Genomic DNA, 17,746 nt, shown 5'->3' with positions numbered 1-17,746 from the left:
AGGAGTCAGAGCTCTCTTAACTATGTAGAGAAATGGGCGGAAGCTTTGTTGAACCACAATGTGAAGAAAGACCACCCACTCAAATTTAAACCAAATTAAAGCAAGCTTATATTGTGTACATAAGAGAGCTGATCAGGGACTGTCTCACCCAGAAAAACAGGGCCAAAGAAAAGTAGCTCGTCTGATTACAGGGAAGTTTTTATAATACAAAAAGAGAGGTGTCTTGGGAGCTTACAGCTGACAGGGTTCTGGCAAGCATTATACAAGGGCAGACAGCAGGTAATGATCTACATTGTTTTAACATCTCAAGGTGGGCAGCAGACTCAGTCCAACATCAGAGTTAAGCAGGAGCAGCTGGAATATCAGGGAGGGTTGTCATCTGGTCAAGGAGAGCCAGGCATGGGGAAGTTCAAAGCAAGGGCAGGAATCCCAAGCAAATTATGGTCAGGCCAAATAGAAATCTTAGTATTTTACAGTAAAACAAATGAACTTTTCATGACTTTGTGATGAAATGGCTTCCAGTCTTAAGATGGCATTAGCCTGGGCTGGGGATGTGGCTCAAGCGGTAGCGCACTCGCCTGGCATGCGTGTGGCCCGGGTTCAATTCTCAGCACCACATACAAACAAAGATGTATGCCTGCCGATAACTAAAAAATAAATATTAAAAAATTCTCTCTCGCGCGCGCGCTCTCTCTTTAAAAAAAAAAATGGCATTAGCCTGGGTTCGGTTCATCAGCTTCACAAGGAATTCAAGCTTAAGTAGGATTTTGTTAGAAAGGAAGGGAAATGTGTGCAAAGCATTGGCTGTATATACAAAGTTCATCTAAATAAAACACAATCCTTTTTGTGTTAGGCAGAGTGCAAAATATTCTAAAAATAAAAAGGACCGAAACACCATTTTTTTTTTGAGAATTTTTAATATTTATTTATTTTTAGTTATCGGCGGACACAACATCTTTGTTTGTATGTGGTGCTGAGGATCGAACCCGGGCCGCACGCATGCCAGGCGAGGGCACTACCGCTTGAGCCACATCCCCAGCCCCCAAAACATTATCTCAAGAATGTTAGCTCTATAGAGAGTTTAATATCCATTAACATTCAATCCCCAGCACTACACACATACACCCACAAATATATATATCTACATTAACAGAAGTAAATATTTCTTTTTTAAAAATATTTTTTAGTTGTAGATGGACACAACATCTTTATTATTTATTTTTATGTGGTGTTAAGGATTGAACCCAGGGCCTCACACCTGCAAGGCAAGCACTCTACCACCGAGCTACAGCCCCAGCCCTATAGTAGATATTTCTGAAAGAGGAAGTAATCCACTTTACAAGGAAAGTAATTGAAATACCAGTTTGCTATTTGTTCTTGTGTTGCTTCTTTCTTCAGACTTTCTTTATATAAACCAACCTCTTCAGCTCAGCCCATAGGAATGCTCTTTTATGAAATGAAGGTTGCCTAATTCTAAGAATTGAAAATAAAGCCAGTTAAGATGTTTAGTTGTAATGCTGGATTTTTTTTGTTTAACAGTACTAGGGATTGAACCCATTGCCTCATATGTACTAGCCAAGCACTCTACCACCGACTTACATCCCCAGCCCTTTTTATTTTATGTCGAGACAGGGTCTGGCTAAAGTGCTCAGGCTGGGCTCCCAAGTAGCTAGGATTACAGGCATGCACCACCTCATGTGGCTTGTTTAGTTTGTTAAATGTGGTAAATTCATAAATTGACTTTCAAAAAGTTGCACTTAGCTTGCATACTAAAATAATCATAAACACACTTGGACATGATGTATCATTATTTTATTTATTGCCAGATTAAATCTCCAAATATTTTGTTTAGAATTTTTGTATAATTTCCCATGAATGGTTTCTTTTTTTAATTTTTTCTTTTTTTTTTAGTTATAGAGAGCACACTATCTTTATTTTGTTTATTTTATTTTATTTTTAGTTTTTGGCGGACACGACATCTTTGTTTGTATGTGGTGCTGAGGATCGAACCTGGGCCGCACACATGCCAGGCGAGCGCACTACCGCTTGAGCCACATCCCCAGCCCTTGTTTATTTATTTTTATATGGCGCTGAGGATCCAACCCGGGTCTCACACATGCACGGCAAGCGCTCTACCGCTGAGCCACAACCCCAGCCTGTAGTATTATACTTTTTCCTTCTCATACTTTTATCAGATTTTTTTTTTTATATTGGGGATTTAACTCATGGATGTTAAGACTGAGCTATATCCCCAGCCCTAATTGTTATTTTTTATTTTCAAACAGCCTCTCACTAAATTGTTAAGGGACTTTCTGAGTTGCTGAGGCTGGCTTTGAACTTGCAGTCTTCCTGACTTTACCTCCTGAGTCACTGGGATTGCAGGAATGTGCCAATATGCCTCGCTAGTTACATGTATTTTTAGTGTCATATCTCAGAAAACTTTCCCAAATCCAAGGTCACAAAGATTTATCCTTGCTTGTTTTCTTCTGTTTGTTTTTGTTCATTTATGTCTTATACTTAAGTCTTTGATCCATTTTGAGTTAATTTGAATATGTACTGTGAGGCAGGGCTCCAACTTCATTCTTTTGTAGGGTTTTCATTGTGCCATATAATAAAAAATATCATGGCTGGTCTAAGTCAATCATGGTCACCCTCTTCCTTTTACCTATCTGGGGTGGGCATATGACCCACTTTCAGCCAGAAACACACAGGAAGAAGACTTCAGGGAATTTGTGGATAAATTTTTATGGACTTGTGCAAGAAGGCTGTTCAGGAACCAGAGCCTTTTATCTGTGTTCTGATTTGGGATGATGTTATGTAAGGAAGTCGCACTTGAATTTGTGGCAGTCCTCTTTAGACTGAAGGAAAAGCTAAGAAAATTGCAGAGTTGGGCTGGGGATGTGGCTCAACGCCTGGCATGCGTGCGGCCCAGGTTGGATCCTCAGCACCACATACAAACAAAGATGTTGTGTCTGCCGAAAACTAAAAAATAAATATTAAAATTCTCTCTCTCTCTCTCTCTCTCTCTCTCTAAAAAAAAAGAAAGAAAAGAAAAGAAAGAAAGAAAGAAAAAGAAAAGAAAATTGCAGAGTTGTTGACTTGTGGCTCTTGATATTATTGAGCCACTTAAAGATCCAAGAGCCCTTTGCTTTAGGCATTATGGGTAAATCATAAACATCCGTATGGTTTCACTGTTAGTCAGGGTTTCTGTCATGTGTAACTCAAAGCATTCCTAACTGACATATCATCCCTAAAGAATTAGCTATAAATGTCATTTTCTCAGGGAGATATTCCTAAAGTCCCCAAATCAATATATCCTATAATACTCTAAAGTATCTCTCATTATAATTGTAATTATTTGTTGAATGGAGGTCTTTCTGCCTCTCCGAGAGCAGGGACTATGATGGATATCAGCAGTCTGGCCCAGTGCCATTCATGGTAGCCTCTAAATAAATATCTACCAAAAAAAGAAAAAAAGACTGAAGGGTCAAGAGCATAGGTGAAAGGGGAAATAGTCTTGAAGGGATAAGAATGAAAATTTTTAAAGCTTAATGAGTCATTAAAGAAGGATTAGAATGACCATTGTGGGAACTGGGTGTGAGCATTTGTCTGGTACAAGTAAGAGTTGCCAAGCTGTGTTAAAGACCCCACTGGGCCTAGAAACCCTAAATGCATTGGCATAAATCGGCAGAATTCTGAGGTTTCCCCAGCACTGTTCAACTATCTGGGCGTGGGAGAGAAGTTGGGTAATTAGATCAGTCCAAAGGGGTCTGGCCAGACAGGCTGCTTTTTTTCTTTTCACAGATTAAGTAAATGAAAATAAATGTGGAATTTTATTTCCATTGTCTCATTAAATGTAACCTTTTAGAACTTCAAGACTTTCCCTTGGCTCCAGACTCAGGACCACCCCAAGGCTGAAACACTCACCCCAGCCGTCCGTCTTCCACTGTTGCCCACTTGCCTAGTGAGGTCCTTGAAAAGGCTCAAGGGGCACCTGAGAATTTCCTAGTGTGTACAAAACTCTGTGTGTGTGTGTGGGGGGGGGGTGTGTGTGTGAGAGAGAGAGAGAGAGAGAGAGAGAGAGAGAGAATTGTATGTTTTTTTTTTCCCCAGGGAGAGTGTCTGTAGCTTCTACCAGATTTTCAAAGGAATTTGTGATTCAGAAAAGTAAGAGCCACCAACTTGGGGATAGGTGTTAGCCATGGGCCACCATTGCTATGGATCTGGACTTGACTGATGGTAGTCCCATCCGCTAATTGACTAGTGTGGGACTGTGGTGCAGAGTTTGAGGTACAAACTCAAGGCCCAGAGGCCTGAACTGGGCCACCTCAGGGAAGTTACTTTGTTCCTCAGTTTTTTCTTCTATAAAAGAGCCAGGCACAATGGCACAACAACTGGAAGGTTGAGGCAGAAGGATCACAAGTTCACCTCCTTAGCAGGAGCCTGTCTCAAAATAAAAAGGGCTGGGGGTGCTGGGGGCACTGGGGGCACTGGGGTTGTGGCTCAATGGTAGAGCACTTTCCTAGTACAGGTGAGGCACTGGGTTTGATCCTCAGCACCACATAAAACTAAATAAGTAAAAATAATAGCAGATTGGGCTGGGGATGTGGCTCAAGCGGTAGCGCGCTCGCCTGGCATGCCTTCGGCCTGGGTTCAATCCTCAGCACCACATACAAAGGAAGATGTTGTGTTCGCCGAAAACTAAAAAAAAAAAAAATATATATTAAAAATTCTCTCTCTCTCTCTCTAAAAAAAAAAAAAGAAGAAGAAGATTAAGTGAGTTGACACGTGCCAGTGCTTAGACCCTACCTGGTACTTAGCAGTGGCTGTTTTTGTATAGTGACTAATAGTGATTCAACAGGACAAACATTCAAGGACAAAGACTATTTTTGAGACATTCTTGCTATGTTGCCCAGGCTAGCTAAAACCCCCTGGGCTCTGGTGAGCCCCCAGCACTGTTCCCCCAAGCAGCTGGGACTACAGGCACTTCACCTCATGAAGCTAAAGACTTTGGGTTATTTTTGTGGTTCTGGAAATTGAACCCAGGGCCTTCTGGCAAGGGCCCTGCCACTAAGCAGTAGTCCCAGCCCAGGGCAAAAACTTGGATTGAGAAAGTAGCATTTAGGGGAGCACAGCTGCAACTAATTATGGGTAAAGCAGGGTAAGGGGTATATAGCTCAGTGGTAAAGCACCTGCCTAGCTTGGGCAAGGCACTGGGTTCGGTCCCCAGTATTACAAAAAATAAATAATTTTTGGCAGAGCACAACAATATAACCATTTTTCCCCTCTGATGCTTACCTTGTGATCCTAGGCAATTTCCTTTATCATTCTGTGCCTCAGTTTCCTCATCTGTAAAAAATGAAGATATTAATAATAACTACTTCTTAGGATTATTGTGGGGGTTCTATGAAGGCTCAAGGCAGTGACTCACACTCACTAAATGCTGGTTTTGTTACTGTCACTACCCAGTGCTGACAGTCAGTCTCCTCATCTTGATGAGACAGGCCCTCTCCATCAGGTTCCCACGGCCTTCCCTCACACTAGAACCTGCACAATACACAAAGCCCTTTCACACGTCCTGTGTGTCTCACAGATCCATGTAGACTAAGAAACTGGATGTACAAATGAATGGTGGCCGGCCCATATATAAAAATAGAACTCTTGGGGCTGGGGCTGGGGCTCAGTGGTAGAGCGCTTGCCTAGCATGTGCAAGGCACGGGTTTGATCCTCCGCACTACATATAAATAAATGAATAAAATAAAGATCCATCAACATCTAAAAAAAAAAATAATAGAACTCTTGGGCGGGGTTGTGGCTCAAAGGTAGAGCACTCCCTAACATGTGTAAGGCACTGGGTTTGAATCTCAGCACCACATTAAAATAAAAATAAAGATATTGTGTCTACCTATAACTAAAAAATAAACATAAAAAAATTAGAACTTGGGTGTGGCTGTGGCTCAGCAGTAGCGTACTTGCCTGGCATGTGTGAGGCACTGGGTTCGATCCTCAGCACCACATATAAACAAATAAATAAAATAAAGATCTATCAACAATTTAAAAAAAAAATTAGAACTCTTGGGGCTGGGGATGTGGCTCAGTGGTGAGAATATATGCTTAGCATATACAAGGCTCTGGGTTCCCCATACTGAAAATTTATAATAATAAATAAAAATAGAACCCTCACCCAGTTGTGGTGGTGTGTGCCTGTAGTCTCAGCTATGCAGGAGGATCACTTGATCCCAGGAGTTCAAGGCCAGTCCAGGCAATTTAGTGAGACCCTGTCTCAAAAGGGATGTGGACATAACTCAGGGATAGAGCACTTGCATAGCATGGGTGAGGCACAGGGTTCAATCCCCAGTACAGCCCAAAACTAACTAAATAAATAAATAAAATACAGAGGAAGTCAGACTAGAAAGAGGCCAGATTGCCAGTGAGAGTTGAGGAAGCAAAGCAATAAACTCTATAAAACAATCAGCCCCAAATGACCAGAACTTGATTAATAACTGACAGTTTCCCTAATTTGTATCCTCCCTTGCAATTTAGGAGCAAGCAGAGAAAGCAGAAGACACACCCTTGATAATCACACAGGGATGCCTCCCTTTCTGGTAGCATGCCTGGGTCTTCCAGGCCCACAGCCTCTAATCAGGGCACACCTGAGGCCTCCCTTTTCCACCAGAAATCCTTCTCACTCCTTGAACCACCTTTGGATCTCTGCCGAAATTCAAGTGACTGTGAATTTTGTAGCAAGTGACAGCTTGCTACTGCACGCTCAGAATAAATAGCTTTACTTTTCCTATTTTGTTGGTCAGCATTTATCCCCAAGACCCTGGACTGAACAGGCCAGGAGCAGAGGCTCCCCTGGGTGGAGCTCTAGCCCTCAGACCGCAGGGTTGCTGGCTGTTTCACTGGAAACGCTGAGCAGACCTTTGGACTCAGCTGAGCTGCAGCTGCAGAGGCCAACTGACTCAGATAGAATCCCCCAGGCCTACATCACAAAAGAGTTTTTGTTAGATGCTGATTGGGAGGGAGTGGCTCCAGAGACGTGGGAAGAGGGCAGGCTAGGCAACAGAGGAATGAGGCAGGACCTCCGCCTGGGTCAGGAGCTAGGGACTGCCGTCAGCCACCTGTGGTCGGTCACAGGATTGAGATTCTCCTCGGATCCCCACTAGGGTCCTTTATTCCACGGCTACTGGCTGGGTGCCCAGTGCGTGCCAGGCCCTGTCCAGGTGCTGAGATGTGGCAGGCAAGGAGGCTACTGCGCAGCATGATGCCTAACAGTGAAGATAAACCGGAAATGACTGACAATGTAAGGTATTTTCAGAAGTGGCAGGTGTCCCCAAGGGGGCAAAGTAAAAATAAAAGGGGATATTAGAAAGGGTGCTCGGGGTGGAGAGCAGCATTTTGAGGGTTAGGAATGGCCTCTCAGAGGAATGACATTTGCACTGACATCTGAATGACCCGAAGAGCCAGCAAAGCAACCGGCAGGGGAAATAGCCTTTCAGGCAGAGGGAACAAATTAAGCAATGACCCTGAGGTGGGACTGGATTTTGGTTTTGTTTGTTTGTTTGTTTGTTTTGGGTCCTGGGGATTAAAAGCAGTGCTTTTCCACTGAGCCACATCCTCAGCCCTTTTTATTTTCTGAGACAGGTTCTCAGTAAGTAGCTTAGGGCCTCGCTAAATTGCTGAGGCTGGCTTGAAATCTGTGATTCTCCTGCATCAGCTTCCCCATCCCATGCCTGGGATCACAGGCCTGTGCCACCCTGCCTGGCTGGAACTGGATTTGACATGATCGATGATGAGCAGTGATGGGCGAGGTCAGGCAGGAGGCCTTCTAGGTCATGGGAAGAACTTCAGCTGGGCGTGGTGGTATGCACTGTAGTCCCAGCTACTTGGGAAGCTGAGGCAGGAGGATCACAAGTTTGAGGCCAGCCTCAACAACTTAGCAAGAGCCTGTCTCAAAAAATTAAAAGGGCTGGGGACTTGGCTCAGTGGTAGAGCACTCCTGAGTTCAATCCCCAGTAACACAAGGAAACAAATACCAAAACAAAACCCGAAGCATCATTAGGGATGGGGCTGGGAGCGAAGCTCAATGACAGAGCATGTTTTTAACAAGTGAGGCCCTGGATTTGATCCCCAGCACCACAGATAAACAAACAAAAAGAATTTATGTTTTTTTTTTTTTTTTTAAGAGAGAGAGAGAATTTTTTAATATTTATTTTTTAGTTTTCGGCGGACACAACATCTTTGTATGTGGTGCTGATCAAACCCGGGCCGCACGCATGCCAGGCGAGCGCGCTACCGTTTGAGCCACATCCCCAGCCCGAATTTATGTTTTATTTTATTCTAAATATAATGAAAAGCTATTGAAAGAAGGTGTTAAATAGCTGTCTCCTCACTTTAGCTATCTTGTCAAGGACTTAAAGGAGGTGCTTGGTTGGAATCCTCTCAAGATCCCAGAGGGTAGGAGACATGGTGGGGAAGAGGGACAGGGTTTAAGGAGATCCAGTGTAGATCAGCCCCAGATGCTGTAAGCCACAACCAGAATACCTTCCTGAGGAGAATAAATGAGTTATGTGTGAACCCCTGAAGCTGTCAATACTTTCACGTGGCCCTATTTCAGGGAAAGAACCCAGAGTGTTTTTTTGTTTTTGTTTTCTCACAAAAATGTGGACTGTGTCACAAATTTGTGTGTCATCCTTGGGCAGGAGCCATCTAATCTCTGCATCAGAACACAGAGCTTTAATCAGCACCTCCGGGAGACTCTGTAATCCAAGAAAGGCAGAGAAAGGAGAGTACTGACACGTGAGCTGTGTGTTTGCATATGCACAGGCCGCCTCAGCAAAGTCACAAGGTGTCACCTCAGAGGAGGGGAAGGGAGGGCTGGGGGAGGGTATGCTGGAGATGTATACACACACACACACACACACACATATATATATATATTTTTCATATGGAATTGAACCCAGGGACACTTGACCACTGAGCCACATCCCCAGCCCTTTTTATATTTTATTTAGAGACAGGGCCTTGCTAAGTTGCTGAGGCTGGCTTTAAACTTGCAATCCCCCTGCCTCTGCCTCCTGAGCCACTGGGATTACAGGCCTGCGCCACTGTGCCCGGCTTGCTGGACTTATTTTATGAAAGACTGATCCCGGGCAAAAACAAACGGGGAGGGCCTGTGCTGTGGAGCCCCTGAGATCCTCCTGTGTCAGTGTCCCATGTCTCCTGGGTTGCTCTTAACTGCTTTTATAAAGGGTCCATTTCCAGTGTGTTGGCTGGCTTTCACTAAAGGCTCACCTTATTCTGCCTGTTACCTGTGCCCAGCCTTCCCAGCAGACAGAAATGGAGGTAGGAATGTTCTCTTTAGTGTCTCCAGAATCTTGGCTTGGATTGGCTTTGCCTCACCATAAATAGGCTCTGGCTGGCTTTCAGGACCCACCTGTTCTCAGTCATCCGTCAGTGGGCAGCGACGAGCCCCTCTTGGTGTTCAGATCCCTAGTAATCTGGGGCCACGAGCCAGGGAATAGAGTCAGCTGCTGAAGACAGGTCCCTGGCAGGCTGCAGAGCAGATGGGGTCCTCCTGGCTCCAGACTCGGAGAATGGACTTGAGGGTGGCTCAAGGTCAATTAAATCAAAGAGGCGCGCTTCTCGGGCTGTGGAACAATCCAGACTGCTCAACAGCTTCATGCTGAGACCTGAAGAATGGCTTCCTTTGAAGGGTGAGAGCATAGTTAGCCATACTTGTATAGACAAATAGTGTTTGAATGTTCAAACTCTAAATCATAGTATCTGCCACCACTTGAGGGGGAATTACTGTGGGCCAGGCACTGTTCAAGTGAGAACTTTGTGTGTATCATCTCATTTAAACCCCACAGAACACTGACCCAACAGCATGGTCCATACTTCCCGACACACATCTGGCCAGGGAACTGAGCATTGCTGCTCATAAATAAAAACAAAGTGACTCACCAGAGGTCTCACAGACATCTGCTGATGGATCCGTCCACACCCAGGCCCTGGAGAACAAAGGTCCACAGGTGACTTAGACCACTCTGCAGGGCCAGGGCTCCTCCCTCTGCGGTCACTCACTGACCCTGTGGCCTAGGGCAGCTCCTGACTTCCTGGGCTGTTTGCTTTGCGACATAAGGGGATGGCTTATGCTCCTTCATGTCCCTGCCTGCTCTGGGGAGCTGTAGGTTCCCCTGGGTAAGAGCACCCGCTCCTTCCTTAGGGTACCTGAAACCCAGCCTAACTTCCTGTCCCTCGCCCTTCCTCAGTCAGGAAAGGAGTTAGAGTCCAGAGACTACCGTTCTGCCCCCCAACATGCCTCATTTCCTCGTGTGGTAAATGGAAGTGATGCCCACTGGCACACTCCTATTTCATGAAATTTTAAGACTGGCAAATGATGTCATGAATCATAAAAGCCTTTGTGGCTCAGTGGTGGAGTGCTTGCCTAGCATGTGCAAGGCCCTGGATTCCACCGCCGGCACCACAGCACAAAAGTCCTTGAAGACTGAGGTACTGGCCAGGGGTGGTGGCGCATGCCCGTAATCCCTGCAGCTTGGGAGGCTGAGGCAGGAGGATCATGAATTCAAAACCAGCCTCAGCAACTTAGTGAGGCCCTAAGCAATTTAGCAACATCCGTCTCTACATAAAATATTTTTTAAAAAGGACTGTGGATGTGGCTCAGTGGTTAGACGTCCCTGGGTTCAGTCCATGGTACAAAAACAAAAAACTGAGGTGATGCACTTGAGCTGGGGAGAGAAAAGAGAAAATAATGAGTTTCAAAATGCCTGAGGCAGCTCCTGGGAGGCTGAGACAGGGAGATCTCTGCCACACTGGCCAAGACAAGGCACCAGGGAGTGTTCAAATACTTGGCCAGTTTGGGAGCCTGGATGTGAAAAGAGTCCAGTTGAAGAGATGGGCCGAAGGCAGAGTGGGAAACCCCGAGAGCCAGGTGCATGTCTTGGCCTGAGCAGGTCCCAGTTCCCATCTCCAGAAGAGCAACTTCTTGTAACTGAAATTCTATTAGGGGGCCAGTGTCACCCAGTCAGTGTGCCTGGCCACAGGTGGGACCTGCAGACAGTCGAGCCTGTGCCTTGGTGAGAGGGGTGAGCATGGGTCACCTCCTGTCTCAACCTGCATCTCGGCAGCAAGCCCAACCCCTAAGTTCTGATCTCCGTTGCCGTTGCCTGGTGTCTACTTCACCTTTCCTTCTGTGCTTGCTCCTGCCTTCAGCTACTCTAGGGACTTTCTCATTCCTTAAATTGGACACTTTCTTCTCAGTTTGTGTCCCTGGTTCACTTGGGACAATGGCCTAGGGGACATTCCTAAGCATTTTTCTCAAGTCTCCTCCTTGTGCATGTATTCCACAAGAAGTGACTAAGATCTTATCACTGTGTGTGTGTGTGTGTGTGTGTGTGTGTGTGTGGCACCAGCATAACAAACACAAAGCCATGCCCCCAGCACTTTTTAGTTTGAGATAGGGTCTTGCTAAGTTGCTGAGGCTGTCCGTGAACTGGCAATCCTCCTGCCTCAGCCTCCTGAGCAGCTGGGATCATAGGCCTGTGCCACCGTGCTTGGCCTCAGATCTCGAATGTCAGATCCTGCCAAGGAAACCCAGACATGGGAGGCAAGGCCGTTGCTCTTAAGAAGTTATAATCCAATTATTGAAGTGGTGAGGACATGGATGCAGCCTCCCTACCGTCACACCGTGGTATGAGCGCCATGGATTTTGCAGGCTGAATACAGCTGGAAGGAAGAAGTCATGCCAGGGCCAGTCATCGGCTTCCTGGAAGAGGTGGCATCTGAGCCACTTGAGGAATGAGTAGGATGTGAGGTTAGAAAGGACAGAAGGCATTCCATGGGTGTCACGGGTAAAGTGTTAAGCTTTTGCATTGATCAATGTCATTCACACAGGAGGAGAGGAGAGCTTAGTCAGGAAGGGGACCCGCGAATATGTGAAGAAGAAACCTGTTGGCTTAAAAGACCAGGACTTCATGCCTATATGAAAGTCTGAAGCTAACCCTGTTTGCCCCGGAAGCCAAGGTGAGTCACGGCGCATCCTGGGTCCCCATTTGTTTACCTGTAAAGTGAAGGGCCTGGGTTGGAATGGTGGCACATGCCTGCAATCCCAGTGGCTCGGGATAAGTAAACAAATAAGAGACTGGGCAGGAAGATATTTAAAGTTCTTCACTATTCTAGAATTGCTGGGAGCCATTAGCCAAGTAGGTATGACAATTTCCTTGCCAGCGTACCCCATGTTGCAGTGACATTGAATGTACGTGACCTTGCTCAAGGACCAAGGCAGATTAGGGTGTTCCCGGTTTTAAGATAATCTTGTTTAGGGCGTTCCCAGTTTAGGTTCCAGGTTTAAGGTTTAAGATTATTCCTGCTGGGAATAGGGCGTATCCTGCTGCCTGAGTTCCCCTTGAGTTCTCACGGGATTCAGACAGTATATTTTGGAGATAGAAGCCCAGTGGAGGTGAATTTGGGAGAGAAGGAGGATTTGGGAAGAGAACGTGGATTTCCCCAGAACGTGATTGTAGACGGCTGGTGTGAGTTCGGGAATAAAGAGTTGCTGTTTGAATCTACAAGCTGTGTGGTGGCTCGTGATTGTGTGCCCAGCCAGACTGCGGCATTTGTGCCCAGCCAGACTGCGGCATTTGGTGGCTTGTACGGGGAACTTCTGAAGCTTGGAGGTAAGTGAAATTGCTCGCCCCTGAGGAAGAGCGAAAGAATGGGTGACCAACTCAAAAAACAATGTGTTATTGTTTTGATTTATCTTGTTTTTGTTTCAAGCTGCCTATCCCTAGAAATTTCTCAGGCAAACTGGAAAAAATGGTTGACTAAAGGTTTGAAGTTTGTCGGCCCTGAGGAAGAGAAAATTGATACAACGATTTTTTATTCCGTTTTTGTTTCATTCAGTTTCGGCTTTGTTTTGTGCTATCTTATTGGGTTGCGTTATCTTTATAGTAGATTAGAAATTAGTAAAAAACAAACCGAAAAGATGTTAAGTAAATTGTTAGAGGTTCAGACCATGGAGAAAGACATTTTAGATCAAGCAAAAGAGAAGGTCTCTCGAGCTAGTCAGACAGAGGAAGAAAATTTAAAGGAAAAGGGGTTGTTAGGAAAAAGGCCACAACAGGAGGCTGTTACTAACTCCATTTTATCACAAGAGGGCATAATTCAACCAACAGCCCCACCGATGGAGACAGCTGAGTGGCCCTCAAACCCCGTAGTTGATAAATGGGATCCTGAGACAGGACCTCAAAGATTAGCATGCCCTGTACTTGAACAGGCAGGAGGGCAGCGAATTCACCGTGCTTTAGATTTTAAAACAGTGAAGCAGTTAAAGGAGGCTGTAACAACCTACGGGCCCCAAGCTCCCTTCACGGTAAGCATGGTCGAGTCCATTACTAACTTGGACATGACGCCAGCAGATTGGGCTAGCATGTGTAAATCTGTACTAAATGGAGGACAATATTTGTTATGGAAGGTTGCCAATGAGGAATTTTGTGCGGAGACAGCTAGGCGAAATGCAGCAGCCGGTTACCCTCAAAGAAATCTAGATATGTTGTTAGGAAAAGGACCTTATGAGGGTCAACGGCAACAAATTGAATATGATCCTGCTATATATGCACAAATTGCTGCAGACGCAGTTAGGGCATGGAAGACTTTACAAGGACATGGAGATTTACAAGGTCAGCTATCTAAGGTAATACAGAGAGCTAATGAACCTTACGCTGACTTTGTAGATAGGCTAATTCAAACGGCTGCCAAAATTTTTGGGGATACAGAACAAGCAATGCCATTAATAAAACAACTGGCTTATGACCAAGCAAATCGTTGCTGCAGAGAGGTTATTAGACCATGGAGACATGAAGATTTAAACACATATATTAAATTATGTAGAGATATTAATGAACAAGGGCAAGTCTTGGCAGCTGCAGTACAACAGGCTTTAGATGCCAGGCCAAAAACATGCTATGATTGTGAACAAACAGGACATTTTAAAAGGAATTGCCCCATAGGAGGAGGGTTTAACAAAAGTAGGTATCAAAGGAATAGAATACCAGGTATTTGCCCACGATGCCGTAGAGGGAGACATTGGGCTAATGAATGCCGTTCTCAAACCACCATAGAAGGTACTCCCTTATCAAAAAACGGACAAAGACCAGGTATTTATCCAAGATATCGTGGAGAAAGGCATCAGGCTCCATTGCCAAAAAACGGACAGGGGGGCCCAATGCTCCGGGGCCCACAACCACAAATATACGGGGCAGTGGAGGATCCCAGCAACACCATCAGGGTAGTGCCCAGGACACATTGTCCATTAAATCCCTCATCAGACAAACCCGAGGGAGCGCAGGGTTGGACATCTGTGCCTCTGCCAGAGCAGTATTAACTCCAGAGATGGGAGTTCAAATCATTCCCACAGGAGTAAAAGGACCTCTTCCCCAAGGAACAGTAGGCTTATTACTGGGACGTAGTTCATCTACATTAAAAGGACTTATGATAAGTCCTGGGGTAATTGATCCCGATTATGTAGGTGAAATAAAAATTATAGCTAGTTCTCCAAGAGGTATATCAGTAATTTCACCTGGAGATAGAATAGCACAGTTGTTAATAATACCCAGCCTACATAATAAATTTCCTAGTCATAGTGTAGAAAGAGGTTCCAGGGGATTAGGCTCCACAGGTGTAGATTGGGCTATGTTGTCTTTAAATTTAGATTCTCGCCCAATGCTAAAACTAAATATTCAAGGTCATGAGTTTAATGGGCTACTGGACACAGGAGCTGACCTTAGCATCATATCTCGTCAAGAATGGCCAAAACATTGGCCATTACAACAAGCCACTCAAACGCTTCGAGGCCTAGGAGTGGCGACTAATCCCCATAGAAGTTCTATGATATTAGATTGGAAGGATCCTGAAGGATGTGAAGGAACTATACAGCCATATGTATTGGATCATCTTCCTATAAATTTATGGGGACGAGATGTCCTAGATCAATTAGGTTTGACGTTAACAAATAACATCAATCCTAATGCGCCCACTACTAGGGCTAGACAAGGCTTTAGGAAAGAAAAAGATTAGGAAAACAAGGGCAAGGTATAGCAGCACCAGTACAAATAGATCAAGGAACAGACAGACATGGGTTGGATTTTCAGAAAGGGCCACTGAGACAATCAAAATTACTTGGAAATCAGAAAGACCAGTGTGGGTTCCTCAGTGGCCCCTGACTAAAGAAAAGATACAAGTAGCCCATGATCTGGTCAAACAACAATTAACGGAAGGACATATACAACCTTCCATATCTCCCCATAATACTCCCATTTTTGTCATCAAAAAGATATCCAGAACTCCAGCTTGGCCATTCTTACATCTGCGACAGTGATTAACCAGGATCTATTTTATTATTGCATTTTTCCACATCATAAGGTTCTATTTTTATTTTTTGAGCTCATACAAACCTAGGTTAATGTTTTTCTGATCAGTTTTATTTTTTGACTGTGGAGTTTTTAAACATTGCAATGGAGATTTCACCTAGGTAAAGCTACAAGGCCTTTACTATTTTCTTATGTGTTGTACGTTTGTGTACACTCTTGTGTTTTGTGTTGTATGTCTGTATGTGCGTATGCCCATATTTCTTATATGAGGAGCGCTCATGAAAAAATGGATCCGAATTATTATTTTTTTTTATTCACGTGATTTAAATGGTTTAATTTAAATTATGTAAACAGCTGTTAAGGATTGTTTTTAAAGGTGGTTAACAGATCTGTTTGTTTACTAGTTTAAATTAGGTAAAAGGCTGTTAAGGATTGTTTTTAAAGTAGGTTAACAGATCTGTTTGTTTACTTTCACCTTTCCTTTTCATTATATTTAATAATTCTTTTCAGGATAATGTCTCTTTAGCATCATTGCCAGAATTCCTATCTCCATCCCAGTGCCGGTGAAGAACTCAACAAGTAATGCTCAATCAAAGAGTCAACTTACTTTGGGAGGAAACGGATTTTGGGAGGAAATGGACATATTGATAGATTCCTCTGCTTTGAACTGCTTGCAGAACTTGCCTGGACTATGTAACTATCGTTTGGTGCAGCGAATTGTGGTAATGCTGGCATATCTTTGCTGATGGTGTCACTAGTGATGCAATTTTTATTTCCTTGCCAGCGCACCCCATGTTAATTGTGGTAGTGCTGACATATCTTTGCTGATGGTGTCACCAGTGATGCAATTTTTCCCAAGGAGCCGTCAATTGGCTTGGTGTCGTGGCATTTCTGTATCCTCCTCCCTTCTGCTAGTGATGGTCTAAAATTTGGGGGCCAATGGCTTATGCTGGACCGGTAGTCAGTGACGGGTATGATCCAATTGCAGTGGTATCAACCTAAGACAGGAGGCTGACGCCTAAAGGTCAGTTTTCCGATGACGGGTAAGAACCATATGTTGAATTGGACAACCTACCAGGCACGGTCCATAAGCCACATTAACCTCTCTCCCCCACTGGCACCGAGGCCAAATTTGGGGGCCAACAGAGGTGAGGCAAAGAACCTCACCCCCCCACTGGTGCATAGACCTATCCACAAGTATGGCTGTATGCTGGACCGGTAGTCAGTGACGGGTATGATTCAATTGCAGTGGTATCAACCTAAGACAGGAGGCTGACGCCTAAAGGTCAGTTTTCCGATGACGGGTAAGAACCATATGTTGAATTGGACAACCTACCAGGCACGGTCCTTAAGCCGCATTGCTTGTTGTTTAATTAATCAGAAGGGGGGAGATGCTGGGAGCCATTAGCCAAGTAGGTATGACAATTTCCTTGCCAGCGTACCCCATGTTGCAGTGACATTGAATGTACGTGACCTTGCTCAAGGACCAAGGCAGATTAGGGTGTTCCCGGTTTTAAGATAATCTTGTTTAGGGCGTTCCCAGTTTAGGTTCCAGGTTTAAGGTTTAAGATTATTCCTGCTGGGAATAGGGCGTATCCTGCTGCCTGAGTTCCCCTTGAGTTCTCACGGGATTCAGACAGTATATTTTGGAGATAGAAGCCCAGTGGAGGTGAATTTGGGAGAGAAGGAGGATTTGGGAAGAGAACGTGGATTTCCCCAGAACGTGATTGTAGACGGCTGGTGTGAGTTCGGGAATAAAGAGTTGCTGTTTGAATCTACAAGCTGTGTGGTGGCTCGTGATTGTGTGCCCAGCCAGACTGCGGCATTTGTGCCCAGCCAGACTGCGGCATAGAATGAGGCTGGAAAGAAGTGAAAAATGACTTTAAGGTTTCAAAGAACGTCTCTAGCCACAGGGAATGCGAAGCCTGGGGAGGGAGAAGGTTTGGGGAGCAGACCCCTTCACGCCCCTTCCTTCCACTGGCTCTGGTCTTCACGGTCACAGGTTGATACGTTCTAAGTCTAACAGGGGCACTCGCTGCTTCTCTCTCGCCTGAGACTGTGACCCCGGCTATATCATGGCCAAAGTAACCAGCCTTTGCACCTGGAGAGTCCGTGGACATCCCCCTGGAGGAGCCACCTCCACCTGCACCAACGTGACCTCAATATGATGGCACTATGGAGTCACAGAGGAGGGTAGGAATCCCACAAGTCCATAGTGATTCTTTTTTTTCTTCTCTTTCTTTTTTTTTTTTTTTGTGTGTGTGGTGCTGGGGATTGAACCCAGGGCCTCATGCATGCGAGGCAAGCACTTTGTCAACTGAGCTAAATCCCCAGCCCCCTAAGTGATTCTTGAA

The 17,746-nt window shown here is 45.0% G+C and overlaps 1 protein-coding gene and 1 long non-coding RNA gene across 5 annotated transcripts in view; one reads left to right on the top strand and one right to left on the bottom strand.

Moving 5' to 3' along the window:
- Nucleotides 1-926: 926 nt before the first annotated feature.
- The window catches only part of LOC124077346 (uncharacterized), a 31,137-nt gene continuing 14,317 nt past the window's right edge, over nucleotides 927-17,746 (bottom strand). For 2 of the 3 annotated variants that reach the window (XR_009224676.1, XR_009224677.1), the window contains 4 exons: nucleotides 9,970-10,016; nucleotides 9,440-9,710; nucleotides 5,299-5,349; nucleotides 927-1,473 (listed from right to left, as the gene is read on the bottom strand). This is a non-coding gene — a long non-coding RNA (uncharacterized LOC124077346). The remainder of the gene's footprint in view (nucleotides 1,474-5,298; nucleotides 5,350-9,439; nucleotides 9,711-9,969; nucleotides 10,017-17,746) is intronic. The other variant, XR_006846588.2, reaches the window with a different exon arrangement.
- Adamtsl4 (ADAMTS like 4) overlaps nucleotides 7,091-17,746 on the top strand; it is a 29,309-nt gene continuing 18,653 nt past the window's right edge. Inside the window, exons 1-3 of one of the 2 annotated variants that reach the window (XM_046421641.2) lie at nucleotides 7,091-7,306; nucleotides 11,920-12,048; nucleotides 17,411-17,585. The gene's annotated coding sequence lies outside the window, so the exon portion shown is untranslated. Of the gene's footprint in view, nucleotides 7,307-11,919; nucleotides 12,049-17,394; nucleotides 17,586-17,746 lie in introns of both variants that reach the window. The other variant, XM_046421640.2, reaches the window with a different exon arrangement.

The sequence above is a fragment of the Marmota monax genome, unplaced genomic scaffold (assembly GCF_021218885.2).
Source record: "Marmota monax isolate L192 unplaced genomic scaffold, Marmota_monax_Labrador192_F-V1.1 WCK01_AAM20220418_F8-fsc00108, whole genome shotgun sequence".
In the NCBI taxonomy this organism is placed as follows: domain Eukaryota; kingdom Metazoa; phylum Chordata; class Mammalia; order Rodentia; family Sciuridae; genus Marmota; species Marmota monax.
The sequence above is the reverse complement of the archived record's forward strand: the minus strand, read 5'-3'. Positions and strand labels throughout refer to the sequence as shown.